General features: G+C 36.5%; 1 long non-coding RNA gene across 1 annotated transcript in view; it reads right to left on the reverse strand.

The window, feature by feature from the left end:
• Positions 1–16,447, reverse strand: part of LOC110344271 (uncharacterized) — a 222,320-nt gene that overhangs the window by 11,458 nt on the left and 194,415 nt on the right. The window lies entirely within an intron of this gene.

The raw sequence follows: 16,447 nt of genomic DNA on the forward strand, positions 1-16,447 counted from the left end.
CATTTGTCTGTTTTTGCTTTTGTTGCCTGTTCTTTGCTTTGGAGTCATGACATAGCCTAGACTAATGTCATGAGGCTGTTTCCTATATGTTTTCTTCTAATAGTTTTATGATATTTTTAAATCTAATTCATTTTGAGTTGATTTTTGTAAATGTTGTGAATTGAAGGCCTAGTTTTATTCTGCATGTGGCTATCCAGGTTTTGTTTAGCATCATTTATTGATGATATTGACCTTGTACCATTTTACATTCATGACAACTTTGTTGAAAGTCAATTGACCATATATGTATGAATTTATTATGAGGCTCTCTATTCTGTCTCATTGATTTGTGTCTTTTTATTCCTATATCATGCTGTTTTGATTACTATAGCTTTGTAATAGATGCCATTATGCCTCTAAATTTACTCTTTTTCTTAAGGATTACTTTGACTCCTTTGCAACTTTTGTGGTTCCATTTGAATTTTAGGATTTTTCTACTTCAGTAAAAATGTTGGAATTTTGATTAAGATTGCATTGAGTCTATAGACCACTTTGGGTACTATGGACATTTTTTTTATTAGTACATGTCTGCAGTAGTTTACATTCCTTGTGGGAAGTTGGTAAATGTACATAACACAACTTAATTTCTTTTGTCATCTCTTTTTCCTCCCCTTTCTCCCTCCTCCCTCCATATCTTAACAATATTAATTCTTTCATTTCATGAACAAAGGCTATCTTAATTTATTCATATTTCCTTCAATTTCTCTCATCAGTTTTTAGTTTTCAATGTACAGTTCTTTCACCTCAGTTAAACTTATTCTTAAGTATTCTTTGTAGCTATTGTAAATGGGATTATTTTCTTTATTTCTCTTTTGGATAGTTTATTTTAGTGTATGAAGGTGCTAGTGGTTTTTGTATATTGATTTTATGTCCTGCATTTTTTTACTGAATTTATCATTTTTAATATATTTTAGTGGAGTCTTTATTTTTTTCATGTTATTTATAATCATTGGCAATGTTACTCTTTCCTTTATTTGAATGCTTTGGGTCCTTTCTTTTGCTGAATTACTCTAGTTAGGACTTCCAATGTTATATTGAATAGAAATAGTTAAAGTTAATTTTAGAGGAAAACTTTTAGTATTTTCCTTCTGAGTATGATGTTAGCCATGGGCTTGTGAAATATGGCCTTTACTGTGTTGTGATGTATTCCTTCTATATCTAATTTGTTTGTTTGTTTTTTGTTAAGAATAGGAAAATTTATTGAGGAATAAGAATAGGGAGTAGGAGTAGGAATAAGAATGGGGAATAGGAAGAGCTCCTGGGAGACAGGAAGGGTCCCGAATCAGTTGCCAATGAGCCCACTTCTCAAAGAAAGTTTTATAGAGCAAATTCATGAAGTGTGAGTATAATATGGCTAAAAACTATAATCAACCAATAAGATTACAAGTATAGGTGCTTAGGTAATACTGACCCAATAGTAACAAGGGTATATGGATGACATCATTAATCTTGATGATCTGTAGTCTTAATCTTAAATTGTCTTAGTCTTAGTGGCCTTAGTCTTGGTGGGAGAGGATGGCCCACCCATGAAAAGATGTTGAGTTTGATTGAGGGCTTTTTCTGCATCTATTGAGGTTATCATATGGTTTTTGTTTTTCATTCTGTTAATGTGGCATATCACATTTGTTGATTTGCATCCTGTATCTGTATCTCAAAAATATCCTGTATCTCAAAAATAAATCCCACTTGATTATAATGAATGATCTTTTTTATGTTCTGCTGATTTAATTGCTCTTATCTTGCTAAGGATTCTTATTTCTAGCTTTATTAAGGCTATTAGCCCAAAAAGAAAGAATTTTCTTCTCTTAACAGTATGCTTGTGTGGCTTTGGTATCAGACTAATGCTGGCCTTAAAAAAGAAGTTTGGAAGTGTTTCTTCCATTTCAATTTTTTGGAAGTCTAAGAAAGATTGGGATTAAATCTTCTTTAAATGTTTGGTTGAAATCAACAATGAAGTCATCAGGTCATGGACTTTTCTTGGTGGGAGATTTTTTTTATGGCTGATTTAATCTCATTATTCATTACTGGTTTGTACAACTTTTTTTATTTTCTCATGTTTCAATTTTGGTAGGTTGTATTTCTAGGGATGCATCCATTTCCTGTAGGTTATTCAATTCTTTTGGCATGTAATTTTTCACAGTAATCTCTCATAAGCCTTTATATTTCTGTGGCATCAGTTGTAATACCTCATCTTTTATTCCTGCTTTAGAGTTTTCTCTTTTCTCTTATTCTAGCTAAAAATTTGCTTCAGTTTATTTTTTTAAAAATTTAAGTCTTGTTAATTTTTCTAGTCTTCATTTATTTCTTCTCTATTCTTTGTTATTTTCTTCTTTTTACTTACTTTGTGCTTAGTTTTTCTAGTTCCTTGAGCTATAATATTAGCTTTAAAAAATTTAGATTCATCCTTTTTCTTTTTTTGATATAAGCATTTATCGATATAAATTTCCTTTAGAAAAGCTCTTGGTGCTTCTAATAAGTTTTAGTATACTGTGTTTTTCTTTTTCTTTGTCTCAAAGTATTTCTTAATTTCTCTTTTAATTTCTTCTTTGACCAATTGGTTGTTCAGTAATATGTTTAATATTCACATATTTGTGAATTTTCTTATATTCTTTTTCTCATTGTATTTTAGTTTCATGACACTGTGGTCAGTAAGGATATTTGATCTGATTTCAATCTTCTTAAATTTGTTAAGATTTGTTTTGTGGTATAATATATAAACTGTCCTGGAGAATATTCCATGTGCACTAGAAAAGAATGATTATCCTGCTGGTGTTGGATGGAATATGTCTAATAGCTTCATTTGCTATAAAATACAGGATTTGAACTGACTTTATGCTTATAATGATCTGTCCATTATTGAATATGAGGTATTGAAGTCTCTTACTATTGTGTTCCAGGGGTAAGAACAATGGGATAAGTGTGTTCAAATAGAGAAAAAATATTTTGAGGAGGATTAATGGCAATGTTTTCTTCACAGTAATAAATTTAACATTTATACAGTCACTGTATTTCTTGGTCACATTTCTTATACCATTGTCTCCTGGCCTATATGGTCTCTGATGAGAAATCCAGTGTTAATCTTATTGAAATGTCCTTCAGTGTGAATTACTTCTTTTTTCTTGGTGCTTTTAGGATTCTTCTTTGTGATTTTTGACAGTATAAATTATAATGTGTCTTGGTATAGTCTTATTTAGACTGAATCTGATTGTAAAATTTTAAGTTTCTTGTATCTTGATATTTATCACTTTCCTTGGGTTTGGAACATTTTTTGTAATTATTTCTTTAGTTTTTCTTCTCATTGGTCTCCCTGTTCTCTTTCATAAACTCCTATAATTTACATATTTGCTATTTTGATTGCATCTCATTAAGCTTTCTTTCTTCCTCTTTAATCTTATTTTTAAATTTTTTAACTGATTGTACAGTTTTCAAATAACCTTTTTTTAGCTTCCACAAATTCATTAAAATTGACATGTTTAATCTTCTCTTCAATAAGCATCCATCCAGCTCCCTGCAATGAAGACACTGATTTTAGTGCCTAACAAATAACCTATCTTTGAGTTCATAGATTCTCTTCCCCCTCTTCCTCCCCCTCCTCCTCACCCCTTCCTCCTCCTCCTCCTCCTCCTTCTTCTGCTTGATGAATTCAGCTGTTGATGTTTTCTGTTGCACATTTTTTTCATTTTATTAATTATATTTTTCAGGTCCAGAATTTCTGTTTGAATTTTTAAAAATATGATTTCATCCAATTAAGATATGTTATGTATATGTACCAAGTCCACACAAGGAATGTAAATATTATGTACTGCAAACATGTACTAATAAAAACAAAAATTAAAAAAAGTCTATATGAAAAGCTCACTGTTCCATCTGAAAGCATATACAGTATATATATTTTTTCTATCATTCTATTAAATTTCTCATTTTAGTCATTTATTGTTTTCCTGATTCCAGAGAATCATTTCTCTATTTTCTTGTTTACTAAGCTTCCTTAAAGCAATTATTTGGAATTCTTTGTCAAGTAGTTTATATATCTCTATTTCTTAGGGATCAGCTAGTGGGTTATTACTGTGTCCTATTGTGGTGCTATGCCTTCTTGGTTTTTTTCTCGTTCCTCATGGCCTTATGTTGATGTCTGCACATTTTGTGAAGATGCCCATCTTTTGAAGGCTAGTTTCAAAGTGGAAAAATCTCTCAGGAGGGTGCAAAGCCATTTGCTGGGTGGGGTTCAGTGCTTCTGGTACCAGTGAGGGCACAGCCCTGTAGTATTTCTATAGTTCTATCCTCTAAAGCTGGTGATGAAGATTACTGAGTCAAATGCTTTGGGATGTCTACAGTGGCTAGCAAAGGTTGTTGTTGTCTTTGGTAGCAGTGGCTGCTGGAATCCTCCTAATTTCTTTTTCTCCCACTGGAGAAGTTGTGGCTGTAAGGATACCTTCTGGCACTAGGTCTGGCTTGTGGACTCACTTGCAGTGGTGGTAGCACTAACATCTCATGAGTAAGTACCCCAGGAGTGGCCACATTGCTAAAGCCTGAAACATGAGCACAGGTGAAGGGCCTATGGCTCTGAGATCTGGGGAATAGAGGTGCTGGTGCCTGGGATGTAAGCATCCCTGATATGGTGTTAATAACAGGACATGCAGTGCAAATGCTTATGAAGCAGTTGGGGGAACCTAGAATGGTGGCACAGGAATGTGCAGAGAGAATGGCTCCCAGGTCAGGGTGGGACATAGTTCTCTATGGTGGCTAAGCCAGTGCCCTGAGCATAGACAGCAACAGGTTGGCTCCTAGGTCTAGAGTGTGAACTAGCTTGCTATGATGATAGCTCCAGTGTCTGAGATGTGGGTGGGCCCAGTGCAGCCACAGAGCCACAGAGTAGACACTCATGGGCCATCTGAAACTCCAGATTGCAGCTCATGTGAGGCTGAAAGAGATAATGGCTCCTTTTAAAAGAAGCTCAAAAAATAACTTACTTCTTGTGGGCAGAAAGGGCTCCCTTGTAATAACAGCTGTTGGTTACTTTAGTGGCAAGAGATGCCAGTGTTCTCTGGGGAGCAGGAGGACATTGGAGACCAATGTAATTCCTACCACTTGGCCAATAGCCCCTAAGTCTTTTCTTTGTTACTCACTGTTTCTATTTCTGGTGTGTATGTCTCACCAGCAATCTTTCCTGTGTGGATATTCTTCATTTTCTTACTTCATTGTGTTGTTGATGCTTCTTTAATGGCACCTGAGCCTTCTCGGAGCTATTTTTGGAAGGGATGAAAGCTGGTAGCTCCTATTCTGCCATTGTGGTTTCAGCACTCAGTAAAATTTTTACTGATGTAACACACACACACACACACACACACACACACACACACACACACACTCCTAAACAACAATATCCCAAACTAAACTCAGTGAATTTTTATGACTCAACCTTACCTAGCTCCATAGATGACTTTATAGGACATTTTACAACAATTTGTTTATGGTTCTATAATCTCCTTTTTATCTTTTATTTTGCTTAGAGTTTTTTGTTTGTTTGTTTTGCTACTTAAAAAAATGTCTAAATGTATACATTCAAAGTAAAAAATTTTCCCTGAGAGAAAAAAACAAAACAAAACAAAACAGGTTTTTTACTCCAGGTTTCCAGGTTTGTTTGTTTGTTTTTTACATCACATGATTTTTCAGGATACACAGTTTAACACCTTCCCAGAAACAGAAGCTTGTTATTTCATCTTAAAACTCTTCATTTAATACTTTGGTAAATAAAAACATTAAAACAAAAATAATTTAAATAATTATTGGGGAAGATTGTCAAAAAGAAGAGCAAGAGCCAAGTCCCAGGAACCTGATTAGCCATGCACTGTGGTGGCTCTGCATCATTCAGCCTCACTGAAGCATAAAGTGTGCGGATGTAAGATGCATGTGGCCAGGTTAGCACAGCACAAGCTATTCTAGGTCATGCAGTTGGATTTAACTCTCTATATGATTGGGTTCTATTTAAAGGGCTACAGAAAACATGTATTTCAGAAAGATCATTCTGTCTAGAGAAGGAAGACTGAAAGGGACGGGGCAAGACAAGAGGATGGGAGAACAATTAGGAAGGTGTTGCTATAAACCAGATAAGAGAAAATTGTCTAGCTAGGGCAGAAATACAGACATAAAGAAGGGCAAGAATCTAGACACACTAAGTAAGTCTAGAAGAAGGGGAATAAACCAGAAACATTTAATTGGTAAAATCAATGTAATTTAGTGAGGAATTGTGCCTAGTTTCTCATGCAAGTAACAATGCAAGGAGCATCCACTGAGTAAGGAAATTGGTGAGGAAGAGAGAGAGGTATATTTTAGAGGGAGGTGGACAAATTATGTTTTAAACATCTTTGACATAATAAGATCAACTTGGGTATCTTCAGTATACCTTTCATACCTCCACATCTTGGATCTTAATCTCCACATCTTGGATTTAAATTCAGTGCCTTACATTGAATAACTATCTACTTTATGTCTCCTGCTTAAGACCCAGATCTAGCCTCTCAACTCTGGTTCTCACTGTATTGTTTATAGGAAATTAATTTGATGGCTGCTGTTTCTGAGATGTTTTTGCCCTAAATCAGTGGTTTGTTGCGATGGTGTCGTCTATGCTTTGTGGTTCTCTTTGTCCCCACTGGAAATCACTACATATACTATACACATTGGGAGGATAGCTCTCAAAGGTAGCTATGAGTTATGTCTTTTTTTCCTTTTCTTATTTATTTTTTATTAGTACAAGTTTGCAGTACATAATATTTACCTTCCTTGTGTGGAGTTGGTACATATACATGACACATCTTAATTTCTTTTTTTCCTCACCTTTTCCTCTCTTTCCTCCCCTTCTTTCCATCTCTTGATTCCTTTTACATTTGAGAAAGATCTACCTCTCTACTTCTTATTATCTAACTTTTATTTGCTCTTTATTTATACCTTGAGTTTCTCATATAAGAAAAAAACATGCAATACTTAAGCTTTTGTGTCTGATTTATTTCACTTAACATTGTGGTCTCAAGGTGCATCCATTTTCTACAAATAACTCAAGTTTATATTTCTTTATGGCAGAGTAGTACTCCATTGTGTATAAATACTACATTTTCTTTATCAATTCATCTACTGATGAACAGGTAGTTTGCTTCCAATATTTATCTATTAGGAGTTGTGCTGCACTGCTATAAATATTGGTATATGTGTATCAGTAAAATATGATGCTTTAACTCTTTTGGAAAGAGACATAGAAGGGGGAATAGCTGGTTTATTTGGAATTTCTAGTTTTCATTTTTTTGAGGAATCTCTGTATATTAAGTGAAATAAATCAGACATAAAACAAATAAATCAGACATGGTTTCTCTTATATGAGAAATCCAAAATATTAAAAAAGAGCAAAGTAAAGGAGAGATGGTAGGAAAAGGGAGGTAGAAAGGGATGGAGACAGTGGGTCAAGGGAGAGGGAACGGGGGGAGACCAAACATGATCAAGATATTATATATTATATTTGAATGTAATTCTTATCTTATTATTCTGACAAAAATTAAAAATTAAAAAGGGACTTGGAAGGAAGATACTATATCTAGCTGTTGTTTCAGGGTTCTTCTTTGCTCTCTTGGTTATATATTTGAAAATCATAACATTGTTTTTACAGTTGACATTGATCAAAGGCCTGCTATTTACCGGAAACTAGGAATTCAGCAGTGAGTAGTATGACATAGCCTTTGCCCTCCATAATCACACAGTTTAGTGGGAATAAGAAGTAAGCACTTATACTTAGAAGAATAATCTTTTTCCCTTTGCCCTGCCCTTTTAGGGTTTGCGATGTATAGGGTATGCTATATCTTATACTAAAAACTATCTTTGTAGAAGTGAAAGCTCTGCCTAAGCATTTGTTCTGATTCAAGATTTTAAAAACACTTCAGTTTTAGATTTTTCTATTTCTCCTCTGTTTTGTAGCTAAAGGTGCTCAACTGGGGACCCACTGTTACCTTGGACTTTGTACTGGAATAGTAAGCCCTTGGAGATGGAAAGTGAAAGTATGTTACTGCTCCTTCCTCATTGTCCTCTGTCAAGTAGATAGGCTAGGGCCATGATGGCGAACCTTTAAGAGCTTTCAGTGGTAACAAACATCCTGCTGCAGCACATGTGCCATAGGTTCGCCACCCCTGGGTTAGGGAGTGAGAGTATTCCAGATAATATTGTGTTTGTCTTTCCTATACTATCCTCTAAAAATTACTGCATGTGAAAGTAAAAATGTGTAAGTCTGATATGTGTGCAGTATATGTGTATTTTTTCTAGTAATACCCAAGGAAGTCCAGAATAAATACTGTAGGGAGAATGGAGGTGCATTTCTTCCCTTCAAAGTAACTGAGAGCCCTCAAGAAGCCTTTACATAGAAAAAGGAGAATAGTTCTGTTGAAGGACATGTTCCCCAACTCTATATGTCCCCATCCCTGATTTCCATAGGTTATATCAGATGAACAACCAAGACCATAACACAGATACTGCTGACAACTGTTTTGTACTGTTGATTGCCCCATGGGTAAGGAAAGGATAGAGCAGTGGGAGCCAACCTAGAACACATGTTATTTGTTTTTTCTTCTAAGACAAAAGATGTTAATGTATGAGTTGGTTTGTAAAAACTAAAACCTCAGTATTACGGTTTGATTGAAGTGTTGGCACTTTGCAACAACTGGGTTTTGGGTAGCAGTTTGGGCACTCATCTCTAAAAGGTCTGCCATCACTAGGATAGAGTCTCCTTTCCAGGCTGAGCTCAAATGAATAATTTCAAAGAAGAAAAAAAAGATGAGGCACTGATCTATCAGCATGCTCTGAGAATCATATCTAAGACAACTATAGCAAAACAGCATCTATTTTTTTTCTCTCCTAAAACATGGCAAACCACCTGTTGATCCTAGAGAAGTCTTCTTGGTGAAAATTTTTTGCTTTGAGGGATCCCCCTTGCCACAAATAATAGTCATCAAAACATTATTTTAAGTGAAAGAAAGGAAAGACGAAGAAAGGGAAAAGTGTTCAAAATCACAAAGATGGAAGGAGACTTATAGTGCTGGAGTATGTGGATTTTGGAGACAACAATGACCTAGAAAAGCCTGCTAATGGGAATGTCTGGCTGGATGTCTGCTCAATACCTTGAACTCAGATCAGGGTAGTGCTGCCTTGGAGGGCTGCTAAGATCGATGAGATAAGCACCCGCTGTAAAAGTAGTGCACCAGTTGTAGATCTTAAGGAAAGTTATTTAAACTTACACTAGCTCAGTTACCTAATTTACAAAATGGGGATAATAAAAATGCTGAAAGAGTGTTCAAAAGTAGGCTCATTAAAAACCTCTCCAAAGTCACATGCACTACAGTTGAAATCAGCTAGGTGGATATTCAGGACCCTCAGACTTAATTGTGACCAGCACTAAATGATGCAATGGAGCATAAGGCAATGTGTGATGAGGAAGACAATGGTGTATGTCAGAACAGAGGCCATAAAGCGGTCCATTCATGGAGGACACTTTGTGTGCTCGTGCATGGTATAGGTATGGAGTCAGAGAGTTACACATATTGTTACTTGATTTACAAAATTGAGACTTTAAGATATTAAGCAGTTCTAGGATGACACATCTCTGGAGTTTTCAGGTCATCCTTGGATCCCTGTGCTAGTCCCAGAACAAGCTTGGGTCACTATGTTTTCCCTCCATGTGAGAGTGTTTCTAACATATTTGAGATCCATAAAAACTCCTCTAGTTGCATAGCCACTTTCCTTGCCAATTAGATAGTTCCCAATAAACGCTTGCTGGATGGCAATTTAGTTTCTGCTATAAGAATCCTGACTACCTGCCATCTGCTATTTGGTATTGGGACTGTTATTCAGATGAAACAATTTTGGGTCCACCCTCTTTGTACTCCTTTCTATCTGTGCTTCAGGGCTTGATTTTCTGCCCACAAGTTTCTCCTTTTTGCTCTATTCCATTTTCTTTATAGCAAGAATGGCCAATACAAGACGCTCATTATGAAGCTCCCTCTTCTCATCTTCCACATCACTAACAGAAAATGTTGTCCTTTTCTGTTGAATTCATTATGTAACCTCCCTCAATAATCTTATTGTTTACAGCCAATTGATTATTCACTAGACTATTTCCCATGAGTACTTCCCTTCCCTCTCAATCTGATCATTACATCCTATAACTTTACTTATTTATAATCTACCTGTTTAACTTAGCAGTGACCATCAGTCCACTGAAACTTTTAAAGAGATAATCCCCCAAACACTCACGATTTAAGAACAACAACAATGAAAAGGCTTCCGTTCCTAGCCTGAATGTGCAGTAGAGAAGTTGATGTAAATGTTCATTAAATGACTGATGGAGTAGCCCAACTACTCCTTTTCAAATGCTTATTGAAAGGTAGAGTTATGTTGGCATCAAATTCAAAGGAAATTCAATTAAAAGTATGTATCAAATCCACTCAGTCATAGCAGATCTTTAGCGAATACCCTACTTTCTAGTCTATCAGAAAATAAACCGTGCATGTACCAATTTAGGATGTCAAATTACTTGAATTAAATAAGGCATACATAAGTATACATAGAAAATAGCAGACTGTTTTTAATGCAGCTTTTAAACTTCTTGCTCCTATTTGTCTACAGATAGATGTTAATGGAACATAAAATCTTAGCCATATAGTACTTTCTACTCCATTTTTCCCCTTTGAGGATGGTCAAGGTCAGGGTGTGGAGCTCAGCTGTCACTTTGCCTTCTGTTCAATAGTATTCATCCCCAAATCAGTAAACATGGTCCCTTTCCAGAGCTCACTGCAAAGGTTGATTTTTTTTTTCTTTTTGCCTGTAAAGAAATTTCTACTGGGAAAAAAGGTCCAATAGTCTCATTCTAATCTGATTTTGCTGAGAACTCTGAAGAAATATTTTCCTCCAGATAGGTAGCTTTCGTATTTCTTCCCTGAATGGCTTTAAGCATATATTTTTGTCCTGTTCAAAGTCTAGGGCTAAAATAATCCATTAAATTAACTAATCCATTAATCCTGTTACTGTATCATTCCTTATTTGAGAGGTCCAGATTTGGTGGCCTGATGATGTAAGCAAGACGATGGCAGCTTCTTTCTAGTTAACATGTCGCAGACAGAGATACGGCAATCAATTCACACCCCTGTGAGTGCCCACCTCAGTGGGGAGGGAAAAGGAAGAGAGTACTGAAAAAGAAGTCCACTTATCCTCAAAGAAGCTATTAGTGACTTTCACATTTGTTTCTCATCCTCACATTCTGAGACGTTCTCTAAGTCATTCCTCAAATATTCAACACATCCAAAAACTATTTATTTGAGTATCTGCTTTATAAGAGAAAGCACGCAAGGCACTGTGAGTACTAGTAGAATGTGACACTACTCCCTATTCCTAGTTTAGATGAAGAGACACTTGTGCAATAAAAAGTTCAAAAATGAATTCTCCACCTTTCCATCCAAATTGTCTTACCTCCAAATCTCCTTCTCAATCCTCACACCCAATTTGCCCCATCAGAAATCTAGAAAGAATCAGTAAAAGTTTTCTCCATTGTCCAATGGATGGCTCAAGTTCTTCAGATCAGCCTTATTAATCACCCTATGCTACGGTTTAGTTGTGCTTTGAGTGTCGCCCAAAGGCACACTGTGATTGAAGACTTGGCCTCCTGGGTGGTGGTACTGAGAGGTGGTGGGAACTTTAGAGGTGGAACCTAGTGGGAGGTCCTTGGGTCACTGGTGATGTGCCCTTGAAAGGTAGCTCTCATGTGACCCCTTCCAGTACCCTCACAAGGGTGGTTATAAAGGGAGCAAGTCTGTCCCCTACCGTCCTCTATCTTTGAGATGTGACTACTTGCTTCTACATATGCTTCTGCCATGATGTGTCACCATCCACTGCCCTCACCAGAGACATAGCAAATGGAGCCACCTTATCTTGGACTTTGGATTTCCAAAACTTGTGAGGTAAATAAGTCTTTTTATTCATAAGTAACCTGTATCAGATATTTCATTATAGGGATGAAAATGCTGACTAATGCATTGTCTTCCCTACATTCTTTCCCACTACTTGATTTGGATCTTTGTTGTTTTCTGCCTGAATTTCTGCAAGTTTCCCAATTAGTCTACTGGTTTCACTCCCCTATATTTCACCCTGTTCACAGGAATGATTGATTGATTGACTGATTGATTTTTTGGTACCAGGGATCAAACTTGGGAACTTGCCCTTGCGAGGCAGACGGTGGAACCACTGAGCTAAATCCCCGGCCCCAGGAAAGATTTCTTTAACATCCAACCCTCTTCTATCTCCACTTAAAATTTTTCAATGACTACATAATCTTCAACATAAGGTCAAACAACTTGGCTTAACATGGAGGGCCTTTTTTGATCCAGCCACATGTGACTTCTCACCTCATTCCTCCCCATTACGACTTCATGTCCTGTGTCCCAGCCATATGGACCTCCCTGCAGAGGTTAAGGATATATGACTCCCCAGATCTACTTCTTACTAGATGGGTGGCCCATACTACTAAACAATGCAACTTTGTGAATGGCTGCTCCTGGAGCTGTGCAAACTGACTGCCTCATTGTGAACTTAAGCAACCTCATTTCTAGCTATCTTGGTTTTCTTATCTAGAAAATGGAATCATACATAGTTGTTGCTCCCTTACAGTGGTTTCTGAGAGGATTCTTTGAGCTTTTATACAGAAAGTGTTTCAGCTTAGGCATTAGTTCTTCTGATATACTTTCCCTGAATTCAACCTTCTGCAGACTAGATTGAGTCTGCACTTTCTCTAACTCAGATGCTCTGCATAGCTCCACCAGGACATTTTAGCACATTGCTTTAAAATTATTCTGGGATGTTTGCCTTAAAAATTTTCAAACATAAAGAAAAGTTTAAAGAAGAGAGAAATGAGCACTACCTAAATTTGGCAAATAATTAACACTCAGCCAATTTATGTACTTGCTCACTTGTTCATATGTTTGTGCTCTCTTTCTTCATATGTGCACATACAATGCACATGCTAATATACTTCTGTTTTTCTCTTGATAGTCTGTCACTTTCTCTGCCTAATTTTGGAGGGCCCCCAGCCAAAGAATCTAGAAGGGTAAAAGAAAATGGAATATTTCCTCTTTCTTTCTCCATATATAAATGTATAAATCTACATACATATAGATATAAATAGATATATATCTATATAGGTCTTTCCACATGTAGAGATATATATATATATGCATATTTCTGTATGTAAATATATTTACATTTTTAATTGAACCATTTGAATGTAATTTACAGATATCAATATATATCACCTCATTTTGCTCCCAATAAGGATATTCTCAAATATAAAAATATTTTTAGTTGTAATTAGTCCCCTCTTTTTAATAGCTCAATTCCATTATACCTATCCAAATTTGAAGGAAATAATGAAAAATAATGTAGTAGTGACCTCTCAATAAGAACAATCATGCAGTGTCTTTTCCAGACACAAAGAGATTTTTTTCTCAGCTTCAGTCATGATAACCCAGCTCTCAGTTTTCCTCAGGGTTAACTTCCTTAAAGAAGCCAGCATCAAAACAGGCAAATAGCTCATAATAGTTCTGTGGTAAACACATTCATCATTTGGTTAGACATTCACTCAGATACTATAAAGACCAAAGAAATTTCTTGCCTTCCTTAATATTCCTTCTCTTTTCTCTTAAAATTGGTAAATTATTTTCTGAGGAATTTTGTGTCCTCTAAGTAGAGTTCATCTCTTGGTATAAACTGTATTGCACCATCTGAGGTAAATTAGGTGACTGGCATCCATCTTTCATACCTTAATAAAATGCAGCACACAATTAGATTCAAGTCAGAAAGGAAAAGCAAAGTTTTTGCCCTCGGTTTTTCCACAGCACTGAAGAACACATTCTTTAGATAGAGAACTTCTCATGGATCCTGTCAGAGGTGTACATTTTATGCTGACACTGTTAAGCAACTCAAAGTGAAAATGATATCCTGGTCCTCATAATTTGTAAACAAACAAAATAGAATACTTGACATTCAAAATCTTCAGCACAGAATGTGATATATCTAAATGAACCAGTGAATTGTATTACTGAATAACTTATTTTAGGGCTATGAAGGAGATCAGACTATGCTTCCACAAAATATTCCACTTTGGCATACAAATTATTTAGTGTTGAAGATCTTGAAATCCAGAAGGAAAGAGAATTATTTTTCTCCTCTTAGATGCGTGGAACCACAGTGATCATCTAGGAGATAGGTCACTACAGCATAAGATTACAAACCAGCAAACTGAGGAGTTGGACCTAAACTCAAACTAAAAGCTCTCAAGCCTACATTGTTTCTACATGATCCCTTTCAGTAAATACCAGGAACTATTACTTGAAAATAGCAGCATCAGAAATAATAACCAGAAGCCAACTAAGTACCTCAAAAAATAAAAAAAATCATGGAAGTCAGCCACCTGATTTATTCCATTTGTAGTTATTTTACCCAGGGAGCAAAGAGCTATAGCCATCTGGAGTAACACATGTTTTGCATTTAATTGGAATGAACGGGAAAAATTAAGCAGAGGAATCTGTTTGAGCTGGTTCAGATTTTCTTTGCTTTTTTTAATGTAACACTATAAATTCTAGATGTTTGTATATGGGTAAAGCAGACAATGTAGCATTTTGTGAAATTTCACTTTCACAATGAATTCAAATAGCTTAGGGGGAAAATCAGTCATATAAATTGAAAGCTGCTAAAAGAAATGACAAATTGAGTGTGGCTGAGGTTTCTTGGGATCCAGTGTTGAATCCAGGGCTCATTCAAGATACTCAGAAGAGTGAGGCAGTGGTGGAAATACTCAGAAGTGGGGAGATACTCAGAAGCAGCTCACATGGCCTCTCTCTTGGGCAGGATCTGTTCATTACCTACAATTTTACTCAGCAGATGTTCCATGTTCCTGGAATCTCCAACTTCTTGGGTCTCCACTGAATGCTGAACATTCAGCTTTACCCATGGAGCTTCATACATTACCCTCTCAAGGGCTAATTGCCTATACTCTCAGGTCACCCTTTGAAATCTGAGTAGATACTTCTATGACACCACAATTCTCCCATTCTGCCTTAATGCCTGAAAATGTATTTCCATGTGGATGATGCCAAGATTTGCTGTCACTTGCAGCAGTAGCCTGGCCCCCTTGGAACATGATTGCAGTGAATTCAGAGTTCCTGGATGAATGAATTTGGGGAAACAATTTCATAGGCATCCCTGAATGAGCAGGACACCCTGGAGCTCTCTTATCAAAGCAAAGTCTTTCAAAGCAGTTCACCTGTTTATGTCCTTGAGCCTGTGAGGAGTGGGGACTGATCTATTCCTGAGATGCCTTCAAGCCATCTTTCCTATTGCATTGATGCAAAATACTTGGTTTCTTTTTAATGCTAATTTTTTCAGCAACCATGCTCTCCTTTGCAGGCAACTTTGCAGGCAAGCTTCCTTTCTGGTGAAACAGCAAACTTTCATATCTTTCAACTACTTTTTCTTTCTGATTCTCACTATAAATCTGACTTAAAGCAGCCAATAATACCTATGTTACAAACTGAATGTTGGACTGACTTGAAATTTCCTCTACCAGATCAATTAATCCACCACCCTTAATCTCAGTCTCTCACAAATTTTCAGGGCATGGGCAAAATGCAGACAAACTTTTGTCTCTAGTCTAATTGCCAATGGAGCTCTGGTTCCCAACTAACACCTCCTAGGCATTTACTGTCTGCATTCCTATCAGCATTCTGATCTTCTGAGTTCTGACCAGAATTATCCATAAAGCTCTGCTGATAGATTTAAAGGCTTCTCTAGACCACATCTTCAAAGCTTTCCAAACTCCTTCTCAAACCAGTTAAAAGGTTTCTAAACCACATGGTAAGGTATAATCACAGCAAATCCCAAATTCTTGCTATCAATTTTCTTTATTAGTCACTTTCTCATGACTAGGACAAAATACTCAACACCTGCAACTGAAAGGAGGAAAGGTTTATTTTGGTTCATATGTCAGAGGATTCTGTCAATAGCTCATTGACTCCAAGGGAGAAACAGGAAGGTAAAGGGGCATGGTGGAAGAAAGCTCCTCAACAATGACAGAGAAAAAAAAACAGAAAAAGAGAGGAAGGAGCTGAGGACAAGAATATACCCTTCCAGGTCACACCTCCAGTGATATGCCTCTTCTGATCAGGCTCTACCACCCAACAGCACAGTCCGCTGTGAACTCATCAGTGGATTAATCCACTGATCCAACTCCCAGGATCTGATCACCTTCTAAAATCCCCACCTCTGAAGAGAAGAGACCTTTGAGAGAGATTGTAGATCAAAGCCATGCAATAAATAGAGCAAATAAGTTAAT

Source organism: Heterocephalus glaber, unplaced genomic scaffold (genome assembly GCF_053883595.1).
Source record: "Heterocephalus glaber isolate CG9 unplaced genomic scaffold, H.glaber_assembly_v1.0 deba00001429, whole genome shotgun sequence".
In the NCBI taxonomy this organism is placed as follows: domain Eukaryota; kingdom Metazoa; phylum Chordata; class Mammalia; order Rodentia; family Bathyergidae; genus Heterocephalus; species Heterocephalus glaber.